We start from the raw sequence: 14,057 nt of genomic DNA on the forward strand, positions 1-14,057 counted from the left end.
TCTCACAAGGATTCTCACCCTTTTGATGGCATACGCTTCTGTGAAAAATCTGGGGAAGTCTATGAACCCGGTCTTTCACTCATGTTTTCAAATGCATAAAAGCAAAGAAATAGGCTTACAAAGGAGATCAACTGTCTTGAATTATAATAATCCAAATGTCTTTTGAAAACAAATTTAGGCACCCCAGGTTAAGAAGTCCTGGACTAAATGATCTCTGAGGTTCATTCTAGCTCTCAGGTATTGGCATTTTGTAAGGGTATGTCCAGCTAAGACTATTTCCAGCTAAAGACACTAGTTGTCTCAGTTATATTTCCCACAGGCCTTTGAGACAAGCAGCTTCTACCATTCTAAAGGTAAGCTCCTCAAGGACAGGAACAGAACAGGAATTATGCCCTCAAGGAACTTATTGCCTAATAAAGGTGATGGCACCTTTATTACTTAATTTATCACTTTATTTACTTATTTATTTATTTAACATTATTTACTTAAGGACAAATTTCTTTATTAAAGGCGGAGCTCAAGGATTTATCTTCATCCCCAATTTTCCTTCTATCCTTAATGTGCTTTCTGAATTTTTGATTCTACCAACCCTCTCCAGCAACATTGACCTTACAATGGCCACCTAACATGTTTTTCTACCACTGCCCACTTTCTCGTATTTATCCTTCATATCATGTTAGTAGATTCTTATTTATGTCAGTCTTCTGCTCCAAAAATCTTCCACCACGTGGCATTTCATCCCAAGTAAAATTTCACTTCTAGACACATCCTTAACTTTTCCCTTTCCTTGCCTTTGCCCCAGCTACAAGACTAAAATCTTCATGAAGACCAAATCATTTTTTATAAAGTGTTATCTAAAATATATATGTCGGGGCAGCTAGGTGGCACAGTGGATAGAACACCAACCCTGAATCCAAATCTGGTCTCAGACACTTAACACTTTCTAGCTGTGCAACCCTGGGCAAGTCATTTAATCCCAGTCTCAGGAAAAATAAAATAAAATAAAATAAAATGTCTATATCTCTCCATATCTAGCATAGTGCTCTACATACAGTAGGTGCTTAATGTGTGCTTGCTGGGTAAAATGAATAAACAAATTAACATTTCCAGAACTAGTATTTGCTCACATGAACATTGCTTCCACAGAACTACAGCAGCCCACCAGGCCCTGGGCCTGTTGTTCCGGCTAGTATAACTAAGGCAAGACTGGGGATTCAGATGTCCCTGGAAAGGTGATTAGTGCTCAAGGATGATCCAAATCTAGGAATTAAGAAAAGACTCCTGATTGGAAGCACATCCATCTGAGCAGGCAACTAAGAGCTCAAGTACTTAGGATTGTTGGGGATCCCAGGCTTATGGTGTTTGAGGCAAGGCTCAAGTCTAGTGAAATAATTCACTCTTACTTCTGAGGCAAAGAAATAGGAGATTTTTTTTCTTAAAAATCACAAAGAAATCGAGGCTCTTAGCAGACAGGAGCTCCCAAGAAGGGATTAGGAGTTTTTCCAGGTGGTTCAACCAGAGTACTTAGCTTTATGATTAGAATTCAGGCCTTGGGGGCTATGGAAATAAAAGGGAAGTTTGGGTTTGAATCGGCTTCAGTTCAACTCTATACAAAGTTTGATGAGTGGTACTTAACATGTATAGAAAGTTTAATTAGTGGTAGTTAACATTACCTCAGCTCTAGAGAAAGTTTGATTAGTGTCAGCTGAACTCTATAGAAAGTTTAATTAGTGGGGGATGTTTCTAGAGGGAGAAGGAATCTGGGTGGAGCAGGAAGACAAAGTGCAAGGCCATTGACTTCTAGGAACTAGGAGTCTCTAGTGTCAGTATTAGGTTTTTTTCTTTGCCTCTGTCAGCCAGTGGTCCTGTTTTTAGTAGTTTTACTGGGGTCCAGATCTTTACAAAAAAATAACAACTACAAAGTGTAACATTTGAACCTAAGGAATGTGACCCCCAAGTATGCTTTTACAGGACATCATGCTTTTTACACTGCCATTGAATTCTCTATCATACTGCTGTCCATCCCCCAAAAGATGCCCAGATGATAGAAGAGTGAGTTATAATCCTTTAGAGAGTCATCACATCACTCATCATCACATGCCTTACCCTATTCAGCAGCCACTGGTTTGCAGCTTGAATAGCTTTAGAAATTAATACACTAGCAATCATCCCCATCATAACCTTTCCAAACATCCATGTACTAATGAAGCTGGTGGCTACATGAGGATGGAGAGTTGCTACCATTCATTAGTGGTGGACAGCTTTCCTGGGTGAGGACTCCTGACCGGATCTGTAGTGGCTGAGCAGCAGGTGCCTGCGGTAAGATTGGCACAGCATTCTCTATCCTCACAGGGAATCCAAAATGCTTTGCAGGTGACTGGAGTTCAGTATGAAAAGCAGGTGGACAAACGATGAAAGGCTGCTGGAATGGATCAGTCTGAGTGCAAATAGGAGTAGTTCCAGGATGCAAGGAGACATTCTGCTGGGCAACTCCTGCAACAGGTGCTGCCCATGATGGACACAGGGCAGACTGGTAGTTTAGCAGGGGGACATCTGTATTAGCTAGAGAGAATGTAGCTGATCCTGGCCACCATTGATCAATTGGATCTGAGTTAGACCTTCTCTTTGTTGAAGATATCCACTTCCATCAGAATACATCCTCATACAGTATTGTTGTTGAAGTGTATAATGATCTCCTGGTTCTGCTCATTTCACTCAGCATCAGCTCATGTAAGTCTCTCCAAGCCTCTCTCTGTTCATCCTGCTGATCATTTCTTACAGAACAATAATATTCCATAACCTTCATATACCATAATTTACCCAACCATTCTCCAATTGATGGGCATCCATTCATTCTCCATTATCTAGCCACTACCAAAAAAGGCTGCCACAAACATTTTGGCACATACAGGTCCCTTTCCCTTCTTTCGTATTTCTTTGGGATATAAGCCCAGTAGTAGCACTGCTGGATCCAAGGGTATGCATGCACAGTTTGATAACTTTTGGGGCATAATTCCACATTGCTCTCCAGAATGGTTGGCTTCCACCCATAAAGTCAGATAGTTCACTACAACCAACAGGTATTTGAGACGCCCCACTGATGGCAGCTCGGTAAAGTCCATCTGTACACTTTTGCAAGGCCTGATATCAGGAGGCCTTCCTCCTTTTTGGACTTGTCATTGGGCTGCCCTATTCAGCCTGACAAACAGGACACCCGCTGACCAGTTACCTGCTATTGGGTACTCCAACTTAGTCAACACTAAGTCACCCAGTTCTTGGACACCCCAGTGACTGCCTTGAGGTAAATATTGGAGTTCACGTCTCATATCTGCTGTGGTCAGTACTTCTCTGCCATCAGGGAGGAACCAGTGCCCTTCTTTATCCTCCTCAGCACCAAGGCTTTGGATTTCCTGCTTCTCTCCTGGGGTAAAGGAAGTTGGAAGCCTTTGAAGCAGAAATGCCAGAATTAACACCATCATCTTCTGCATACTTACTGATTCTTCTTCTCCAGCCCGGTTCACCTCCTCATCCACAAAGCAGTCTCGAATCTCTTTGGTGCCCCTGCACATGAATCACTGCAACGTCCTGAGGTAACATAAGATTAGTCCAAATTTCAGTGACCAATGCCCTGTGTGCCAATTCCTTATCTTTTCTGTTTCCAATCTTTCCCTCAAGTAATTTACAGGATCTAATTTCTTTTTCCCTTCACTTATACAATGACTTAAATATTTTACCTCACATTTCACAAATTGCAATTTGTCTTAAGGAATTCTCAGTCCCTGTGCTCCTAAATAATTTAACAAACTGATAGTGACTTGGACAAGGTCACTCTTTTTCCTCCCTGCCACAAGATCTCCATATTGTAAGACTTTTAACAATAAGAAATTTATCCCAGAATGTTTACACAATTCTTATATACCCAAGTAGATGTTCCCTAAATTGAATATTATATCAATCATTTTGCTTTAAAAAATAAAATACCCAATACACAGAAAAACCCCAAACTACATATTGCCCATAACTAAAACAATTTCAAAAGGACAAAGGCAAAAACTATTCTCTTTGGACTCCCTCTAAATAATTGTCATCAATACAGTTAATTAAAATTTCCTATTTTCACATAAAAGAATCTGAAAAGTTCTTAAAAACATCAATTAAACTTTTTTGTTAAATAACCCTTTCAAACTACCTATCACATTTCTGATCATACTCTTTAAAACATGAAAACCCTTATGTATCTAAAGAAACAAATGTTCAATCAATTAAGGTCTTGTAAGAGAAGCCTGACCCTTTTAATCCATTTGCTTTCTTCAGCCAAAAACGACTTCAGCTTCCTACTGCTGCTCTCCCCTGCAAAAACACATCCCGCCTCACAGCCATCTCTCTGTGACGACCCTTTCCAACCAGTTTCTTCTTTTTCCCACTGATTTCTTCTTGAAATCATTTGCTCCCACTAATCAATCTTCTTAAATCTCCTCCATTCTCCTGTCCCAACTCTCTGCTTTCCTCCTAAGGCTTACTTGCTCAAAACTTCTCCAACATACTTTAAACACTTCCAAACCCAATAACGCTTCTGACTAGATGCTCCATTTAAACTATTAATTACTTTTGTAAATCAATATCTCTTGTCCCTTTTAAAAAATCACCTTTTTTTTAAACTTTAAGATTCATAATACAATAAATAGATAATACCTCTATAAAACCCACATGTCCTATAAACATAACCCATAATGTTAACAAATTGTCCAATGTTTCAGAAGCAAACCAACTAGTTTTTTTTGTTTTGTTTTGTTTTGTTTTTTTTAGTTTTTTTTTTCTTCGTTCTGCCTGAGGGTTTCAAGGCCACTAGCAGAAACTTCTTTTTCACAGGTGGCATTAAGCAGATAAGGTTTTATTGCCATGATTCCTCTCTAGCAGACTTTGAAAACCTGCTTTTCAGGGAAAACTTCCCCACCAGTATAAAATAGTCAAATTTTTTTGTTCTTTTACTTACAAATTGGTACAACAGGTTAAAAAGTTTAATATCACAAAAATATTATATCAATTTATATAGTTGCAAGATGAAAATAACCAATTGCCAAAGTATTTAGCCATTGTTCTTAAAGCTCTTAATCAAATGCTGCAGACAATTACCCAACTTAGCCTTCTTAAACTTTCTGATCTCTAATTCCATGAAAGCAAACCTGCTTATAAGGTTTTTTTTTTAAGTAAGATTCACACTATCCTGAGTTTTGATAACAGGGCTGCTTGCTTATAGAAGTGATAACCACTGATCATCTATTTTCTCAAAACTTTCCAAATTTTATTTCTTCCCTTCTCTCCCTCCTCCTGCAAAAGCCAGAGGCAGAGAGAGAGAAAGAGAAAAAAAGATTTTTCAAACTTCTTCTTTTTTTTTTTTTCTACCTGAGCCACTCGGAAATAATTACTACTCTGAATGAATTCCAATTTCCACAACTTAGCATGATATTTTCCTAAGACTGTAACACAGAGGCTGAATTCTTATCTCTTATGAGGTTGCTAACTTTTAACACAGAACAAAAAATGCAAAGCAGACAAACATACACACACAGACAGACACAGAGCTCTATTTTTCTTAAAGAGAGGCATTTATACAGTGGATCCTGTTCGTGACGCCAATTTATGTTATGTGATTTTAGGGAAAAGTTCGGATTCGCTCCTATAAATGACACTCTCAAACAAAATCAAAAATAAGAGTAAGATTTAATTATACAATACAGGGAATAGGTTGATTACGATAACAACGAATACATCAAATAAGACATAAAAGAAAAAGAATAATGACAATTATGATTAAAATATCAGAAAAGGATAAAGAAAACATCACCTCTCTGTGGGAGCACCAAATGGAAAGTGGCTGGGGAATCCAATTCTGCAGCCTTCAAACCTGGTTGGGAAAAGTTTGTCCCAGGTAGATCTTCATCTCTGTGAGGGAAGCTCCTAATAGAGAATGCTGTCTGATTAGAGAAGGGATCCCGCTACTCTGAAGATCCTTGGAGAATATCTTCAACCCTGCCCCAAATCTTTTTTAAATTTAATTTAACTTTTAACTGTTTGAGGGGGGGAAATGAGGTGGGTTAAGACTCCTTGCTAATTCCCAGCCACCATGAATGTCAATGGGAGATATCCAGTCTTTCCCAGCCCCCACTGGATCTGAGCTAACATAGGCTATCACAGCCACCACTCTAATGATTGGCTCAGGTTTCCCACCCCCCACCCCCAGCACCAACAGTTCCTTATCTAAAAACCCATTCAATTCTATTCAAATTCTAACCCTGGCCAAAACCAGTCAGGAGCCCTCCACCTACTGGCTCTTTTCAAGATTACCAAAAGCCCCTCATTATAGAAAGAGGGAAACTGGAATCCACTCTTTTCAGGAGCCCCAAACATTGCACACTCCAGCTATGACAAGGGTTCCTGTCTGCCCGGAGCCAGCCCTGGCGTCTTTCTCCCTATAACCTTAATTCCACGCCCCAAAAAACCCTCTTTTATTAATCTAGGTATTCTGGTCTGTAAATTCTTTTCCAGAGGACTCTTCCAATGGCACTAGACCTCATTTATCTCTGTATCCTAGCACCGAATCCAAAGGGGTTGCAGGGGAGCTCTATTTGCCTCCGTACCCCCAAACTGCCAGTAGACCCCAATCCTCATTTCATCTAGGTGCCCCTTACCTAACTCTCATCAGTTTGATCAGGAGATTCTGCTCTCTCCAGCAACCTGAATAAAGCTCCATGCAGACAACTCTAGTTGGTTTTCTCCTTCACAGATGGGATCTAAAATAGGGAATAAAGGAGAAAAGCCTCAATCCCAAATTCAAATTTGGTTATAAATATAATAGTAAAATAGTTTCTTTCACGAGAAAGGAAATAAAGGGCCAAAATATTAAGGATTTTAGAGCTCAGACAGAATTTGATATTTGGTCCTGAAGATAATAAGGACTCATGAGAATTGAGTGAATAGGGTATTGACGTGGTCATTCTTGTGTTTTAGGAAGATCATTTTGATAGCTGAGTGGGGGATGTACTGAGGTGAGGTGAAACTTCAGCCAGAGGCCATTGTAATAGTCTAAGCAAAGAGATGATGGACTCATGCATCAAGATGGTATCAGTCCTGAAGCATAGTAGAGGACTTCCTTGGAAATGTTGCCAAAGTCGAAATGGATAGGAACTTAGCAATAGATTGGATATGTTTAGGGACAAATTTAAAGAGTGAAGAGTTGGAGCTACCACTGATGGAATAGTATTACTCTTCTTAGTAATAGGGAAATTTGAATCAGACAAAGTTTGGGAACAAAAAATATGAAGTTTAGTTTTGGTCATGATCTTCTTTTAGCTCTTATTTTAAATATATGCACAGTTTTCAACATTCTCCCTTGCAAAACTTTGTATTCCAAGTTTTTTCCCTTCGCTTCCCTCAACCTTTTAGACAGCAAGCAATCTCATATATATACATATTACACATGTGCAATTGTTCCATACCTATTTCCATATTAGGTCAGGATCACTTTTATCACAATAGGCAGTTGGGTCTCCTACTTGTCATCATGAGACTACTAGGAATGAACCCGAAGGGATTTTCTGAATTGTATTGCTTGAGAAGATACCTTGAAGATTCCCAAAGAAACATGGGAAAGTTTAAGAAAGAAAGCATGAGGAGCTTAGAAAGAGGTCCCCCAAAGTGAATCACATTGGAAGAGACCACACCCCCCCCAAAGAAAACATTCCTTATTTACACTGGGGGATGTTACTGGGCACTAGGCTAGAAACAAGTTCAAAAATTGTGTTTGGGTTTGAATTAGGATAAGTCTCAAGCATCTGACTCTCTAAAGGATTATAACTCACTCTTCCATCAGCTGAGAAGCTTTTGGGGGATGGACAGCAATATGAGAGAGAATTCAATGGCTATGTATAAATCATGATGTCATGTAAAAGCACACTTGGGGGTCACATTCCTTACAAGGTTACACTTGGTATTTGTTAATTTTTTTTGAAAAGGTGTGGACCCCAGCAAGACTACTAAAAACAGGACTGCTGGCTGACAGAGGCAAAGAAAAAACCGAATACTAAGTACTTGAGCTCTTCCTTGCCTGCTCAGATAGATGGACGTGCTTCCAATCAGGAGCCTTTTCTTAATCGCCAGATTTGGATCATCCTTGAGCACTGATCACTTTTCCAGGCCCATGAGGCCCCAGTCTTGCCTTAGCTCTACTAGCCTGAACAAGTGGCCCAGGGCCTGGTGGGCTGCTGTAGTTCTGTGGAAGCAATGTTCATGTGAGCCAATACTAGATCTGGAAACGTTAATTTCTTTATTCGTTTTACCCAGCAAGCACACATTAAGCATCTAATGTATGTAGAGCACTATGCTAGATATGGAGAGATATAGACATTTTAGATAACACTTTGTAAAAAATGATTTGGTCTTCATGAAGTGTACAGTCTTGTAGCTGGGGCAATGGCAAGGAATGGGAAAAGTTAAGGATGTGTCTAGAAGTGAAATTTTACTTGGGATGAAATGCCACGTGGTGGAAGATTTTTGGAGCAGAAGACTGACATAAATAAGAATCTACTAACATGATATGAAGGATAAATACGAGAAAGTGGGCAGTGGTAGAAAAACATGTTAGGTGGCCATTGTAATGTCAATGTAGCTGGAGAGGGTTGGGAGAATCAAATATTCAGAAAGCACCTTAAGGATAGAAGGAAAATTGGGGATGAAGATAAATCCTTCAGCTCCGCCTTTAATAAAGAAATTTGTCCTTAAGTAAATAAAGTAATAATAAAGTCAAATAAATAATTAAGTAAATTAAGTGATAAATTAAGTAATAAAGGTGCCATCACCTTTATTAGGCAATAAGTTCCTTGAGGGCATAATTCCTGTTCTGTTCCTGTCCTTGAGGAGCTTACCTTTAGAATGGTAGAAGCTGCTTGTCTCAAAGGCCTGTGGGAAATATAACTGAGACAAAGAGTGTCTTTAGCTGGAAATAGTCTTAGCTGGACATACCCTTACAAAATGCCAATACCTGAGAGCTAGAATGAACCCCCGAGATCATTTAGTCCAGGAGTTCTTAACCTGGGGTGCCTAAATTTGTTTTCAAAAGACATTTGGATTATTATCATTCAAGACAGTTGATCTCCTTTGTAAGCCTATTTCTTTGCTTTTATGCTTTTGAAAACATGAGTGAAAGACCGGGTTCATAGACTTCCCCAGATTTTTCACAGAAGCGTATGCCATCAAAAGGGTGAGAATCCTTGTGAGAATCTAGTCCAACTCTTTTGTTTCATAGGAGAGGAAAAAGAAAAGTCCCTCGGATAAGGTCATACCCTTAATAAGTGTCAGAGAAAGGACTTGGGTCCATTAAGGGGAATAAGCAGAGGACCTTATACCTTGTAGGTATTCAGTAAAAGCCAAATTGAATTGAATATAAACTGAGGTGGCATTTGCAAATGGGATAGGAGCACAGAACCACAAGGCCTAGATGAATTAAAGAGAACCAAAAATGAAAGGCAAGCAAATAACAAAAGAAAGCCCACAAATGAATGTTCTAGCTTTGCCTCATAGAGTGTTAGGATTGTTACTAGGTGGGATGATGACAGTCTGATCTTGCACAGGGACCGGGGGACTATAGGAAGAGTTGGTACAGAGTGAGCTGCTCCCCATCAGTGAGGAGACTTGAGTAGGTGAGACATCTAATGTAGAGACAGTCTGGGCCTGAGCTGGGGCCGGCTGCTTGTTCTTGGAGGAGAGGGCACTTGACTGCTGCTGCCTGACAACATGAGCTGCTCCAACGTTGAGGGGCTGAGCCGTGGCCAGAGTCACGTGGTTTGTCAGCAGAGAGGGCTGCTGCATAAGGCTACTGTACTGGCTGCCACCTGAGTGCCCATTCCTCCAGTCTCCCAGCTGCTGGCCAATCCCCATGGCCTGGGGAATGACCTCAGTAGGCTGAACACAATTGTGTAGAGCCACCCCAGGGAACTGCTGCCCTGTTGAAGGTAAGAGGATCTGCTGGGTTCCTCCAGGCCAGACCTGCAGGACAGTGGCAGTGTGTCCAACCAGCGCCGGCCGGCTAGGTGCACAGCTCAGAGTAAAGGGCACCACCTGCTGTGGTGTGATGATGGCTGCTTGAGGATGGAGAGTTGCTGCCATGAGTGGTGGACAGCTTCCCTGACTGAGGACTCCTGACTGGATCTGTAATGGCTGAGCAGCAGGCGCCTGGGGTACCATTGGCACAGCATTCTCCATCCTCCCAGGGAATCCAGAATGCTGAGCAGATGCCTGGAGTCCAGTTTGAAAAGCAGGGGGACGCACGACGAAAGTCTGCAGGAATGGATCAGTCTGAGTGCAAATGGCAGTAGTTCCAGGCTGCAAGGAGACACTCTGCTGGGCAACTCCTGCCACAGGTGCTGCCCCTGATGGATACAGGGCAGACGGGTAATTCAGCAGGGGGACATCCGAATCAGCCAGAGAGTGTGTAGCTGCTGCTGCAGTAGAACTGGACGCCAAAACACTGGCGACACCGTGCCCGGGATTGAGCTGGTTGCTGAAGGTCATGGTTAGATTTGTGCTTGTGTTGGGGGCAAAATGGGTGGTCAAAGGGTTCTTGATCTGTTTCACTGGATCATCCATGTGCCCTGTCCTTCGGCAGATCTCCATGTTCTGAAAGCATGACAAAACATGATTGCTGGGTGGGAAATCCAAAAGATGAGTCATTGTCACAAATGGGTGGTTGAGGGTTTTCCATGGAGTAGCTCTCTTATCTGCATCAATTGTCAGCATCTTCTTCAACAAATCAATGAACTCTCTTCTATCTGCTTTTTCTGCCCACATATCCGTTCCCTCTAAGTCTGTAGACATATTCACCTGGGCCATGTCATCTAAACAGTTGAATATGTACTTGCGGGTGTCTCTTGATTTGATTCCTGTTTCCCACTCATGCTCCTCTGGCGTCTTTAGTCTCCACAGTGGGTAACCCAAACGAGGATCTCTGTTGAAAAACATGCTTGTTTTTGTTCCTGCACTCAGAAGGTATTCTGCCGGGAGGCCTTGTGTTTGTGAAATGTAACAAATCTGCTCATATTCTGAAGCCCCGGCGTAGAGAGGCCAGCCCAGAAACAACTCCGCTATCACACAGCCCAAGGACCACATATCAATAGCCTCCCAAAACGGCAGTCCAAGAATGATTTCAGGAGCCCTGTAGTAGCGTGTCTGTATGTAGGAGGAGCACACAGCTTTGGATACCTGAGTGGCAGAGCCAAAGTCAATGACCTTGAGGCGGTATGGCTGCTGCACAGGATCCACCAGCATGATGTTTTCTGGCTTTAGGTCCGTGTGGATCAGGCCAAGGTTCTTGAGCTTCCTCAGAGCTGTGGCCACCTGCTGTAGGATGGGCCGGATGTACTTGAGCTGCAGTGGACGAAACTTGTTCTGCTTTAGGAAATCATGCAGGTTCTGTTCCAGCATCTCAAACACCAGGCAGGTGTGATTCTGGTGCTGGAAGCACTCATAAAAACGGACAACATTGGATTCGTCAGCATCGTCCCTGTTCAGGAGGGAAAGGATGTTCACCTCAATCTGGCCCTGTCGGGCATAGGCAGGATGGTTTTTCAAGATCTTAATGGCGACAATTTCCTTGGTACTCCGCTTCCAGCACTTGGCCACCTGCCCGAATGTCCCCCGGCCCAAGAACTCTAGGACTTGGTAACTGTTGGTCATGGAGTAAAGGATTTCATGCTGGACCAGCTGGTAATCCCCTTCTCTGCTGGAACTGCTGGTCTTGGTGGTCATGGTGGTGGTCGTGGCAGCGGCACCCACCACAGTCCTGTTCTGCTGCCTGACAGGGGGATGTTCTTCTATGATCTGCCCTTTACCACTGCTGTCCACCTCCTCACTTTTTCTCTTCAATCCACATTTGTGATAGGGCTCCAGCCAAGAAACGTGGCCTCTGTGAGTGAGGGTCTGACTGCTCGGGAAGGATGAGGTGGCAGCACCCCCGGTGCTGTCAGCAGCCATGACCACGACATGCTCCACTGTGGGAGCTGGCAGAAGGAGGCTCTGGTCATAAGAGGGGAGGTTGAACCTTGTCACCTGCTGAGAGGAGTTTTCTTGTCCTTGTGTGGCTGAGAGCTTCTTGCTGGGAGTAGGATACTTTTTGTTGCTGCTCCGTCCTGAAATGTCCCAGCCAGAAGGCTCTGTTTTCCGTTTCTTTGCACTGCAGAAGGCACTCGATGAGACTGTCTGCCTGTCCATTTGAATCGGGGACATTGTGGAAGCTTCTAGCACACCCTTGTACTGGTGCTCTCTCTCTATCTCTGTCTCTTCTCTCTTTCTCTTCTCTCTTTCTGTCATTGTAGCCAGTCTGCTAGGTGTGAAATGATATCTGAAATCTTTATCCATTTGTATTTCTCTAATCAAAAAGGATTTAAGAAGATCTTAATCTATTCTGATGTTGTGTTTCCTCCAAATTGCAAATGGTTTCCTGGGAGCAGACCTCTTGGGGAGCTTCTGGAGCTTTTAGTTTCAATTCAATGATCTGAAAATGCAGCCAGGAATTCAAGTCCAGATCTTCTCCTTGACCCAATCCAGACTGACTTCCCCACTCAATGTTGGCTCCTTATATCCTCCCAGAGAATCCATGGGCTTGTGGGAACTCCTTGAAGAACCAATGAGCAAACTCCTTGACAGGTGTCAACTCCTTCACAGGTGTCAACTCCTTGACAGGTGTCAACTCTTTACAGGTGTGAACTTTGAATTCAATGAGCTAGAGAATTGTTAAGTACCAGACAACCGATTTAGCACCTAGGAATAATCCTAACCATGGAGCTGTGGAGACACAGGTCCTTTGTAATCTAAAGAGTTATAGAAGTATGATCTAACACTCATTTAAAGATTTTCATAGGTATCTCATTATATTTCCTGTTTTACAAACCTTTATTTTTCTTTTCCATCCTGGAGCTTTTACTTCTTGGTCTTCTTTAGACAGATCCTTTTTGTTGCCCAAACTCTATCCCCAGTGGTTTTATCTAGCCCTTTCTACCCTTCCCTCAGGATTCACTGTTGGCATTCTTTTTGTTCTGATTCATTAACTAGCTAGGGAACCCACCTTTGCCATTTAGTCATGGCACAAAGTCGGGTCTCATGGCTTTCAAAAGTTTTAAACCTTTCATTTTTAGTTCTCTTTAATTCATCTAGGCCTTGTGGTTCTGTGCTCCTATCCCATTTGCAAATGCCACCTCAGTTTATATTCAATTCAATTTGGCTTTTACTGAATACCTACAAAGTATAAGGTCCTCTGCTTATTCCCCTTAATGGACCCAAGTCCTTTCTCTGACACTTATTAAGGGTATGACCTTATCCGAGGGACTTTTCTTTTTCCTCTCCTATGAAACAAAAGAGTTGGACTAGATTCTCACAAGGATTCTCACCCTTTTGATGGCATACGCTTCTGTGAAAAATCTGGGGAAGTCTATGAACCCGGTCTTTCACTCATGTTTTCAAATGCATAAAAGCAAAGAAATAGGCTTACAAAGGAGATCAACTGTCTTGAATTATAATAATCCAAATGTCTTTTGAAAACAAATTTAGGCACCCCAGGTTAAGAAGTCCTGGACTAAATGATCTCTGAGGTTCATTCTAGCTCTCAGGTATTGGCATTTTGTAAGGGTATGTCCAGCTAAGACTATTTCCAGCTAAAGACACTCTTTGTCTCAGTTATATTTCCCACAGGCCTTTGAGACAAGCAGCTTCTACCATTCTAAAGGTAAGCTCCTCAAGGACAGGAACAGAACAGGAATTATGCCCTCAAGGAACTTATTGCCTAATAAAGGTGATGGCACCTTTATTACTTAATTTATCACTTTATTTACTTAATTATTTATTTAACATTATTTACTTAAGGACAAATTTCTTTATTAAAGGCAGAGCTCAAGGATTTATCTTCATCCCCAATTTTCCTTCTATCCTTAATGTGCTTTCTGAATTTTTGATTCTACCAACCCTCTCCAGCAACATTGACCTTACAATGGCCACCTAACATGTTTTTCTAC

General features: G+C 41.8%; 1 pseudogene; it reads right to left on the reverse strand.

Annotated features, from left to right (window-relative positions):
* Window positions 1-9,570: 9,570 nt before the first annotated feature.
* Window positions 9,571-12,650, reverse strand: LOC141562129 (homeodomain-interacting protein kinase 1 pseudogene; annotated as a pseudogene).
* Between the last annotated feature and the right edge of the window lie 1,407 nt (window positions 12,651-14,057).

The sequence above is a fragment of the Sminthopsis crassicaudata genome, chromosome 3 (genome assembly GCF_048593235.1).
Source record: "Sminthopsis crassicaudata isolate SCR6 chromosome 3, ASM4859323v1, whole genome shotgun sequence".
Taxonomy (NCBI): Eukaryota; Metazoa; Chordata; class Mammalia; order Dasyuromorphia; family Dasyuridae; genus Sminthopsis; species Sminthopsis crassicaudata.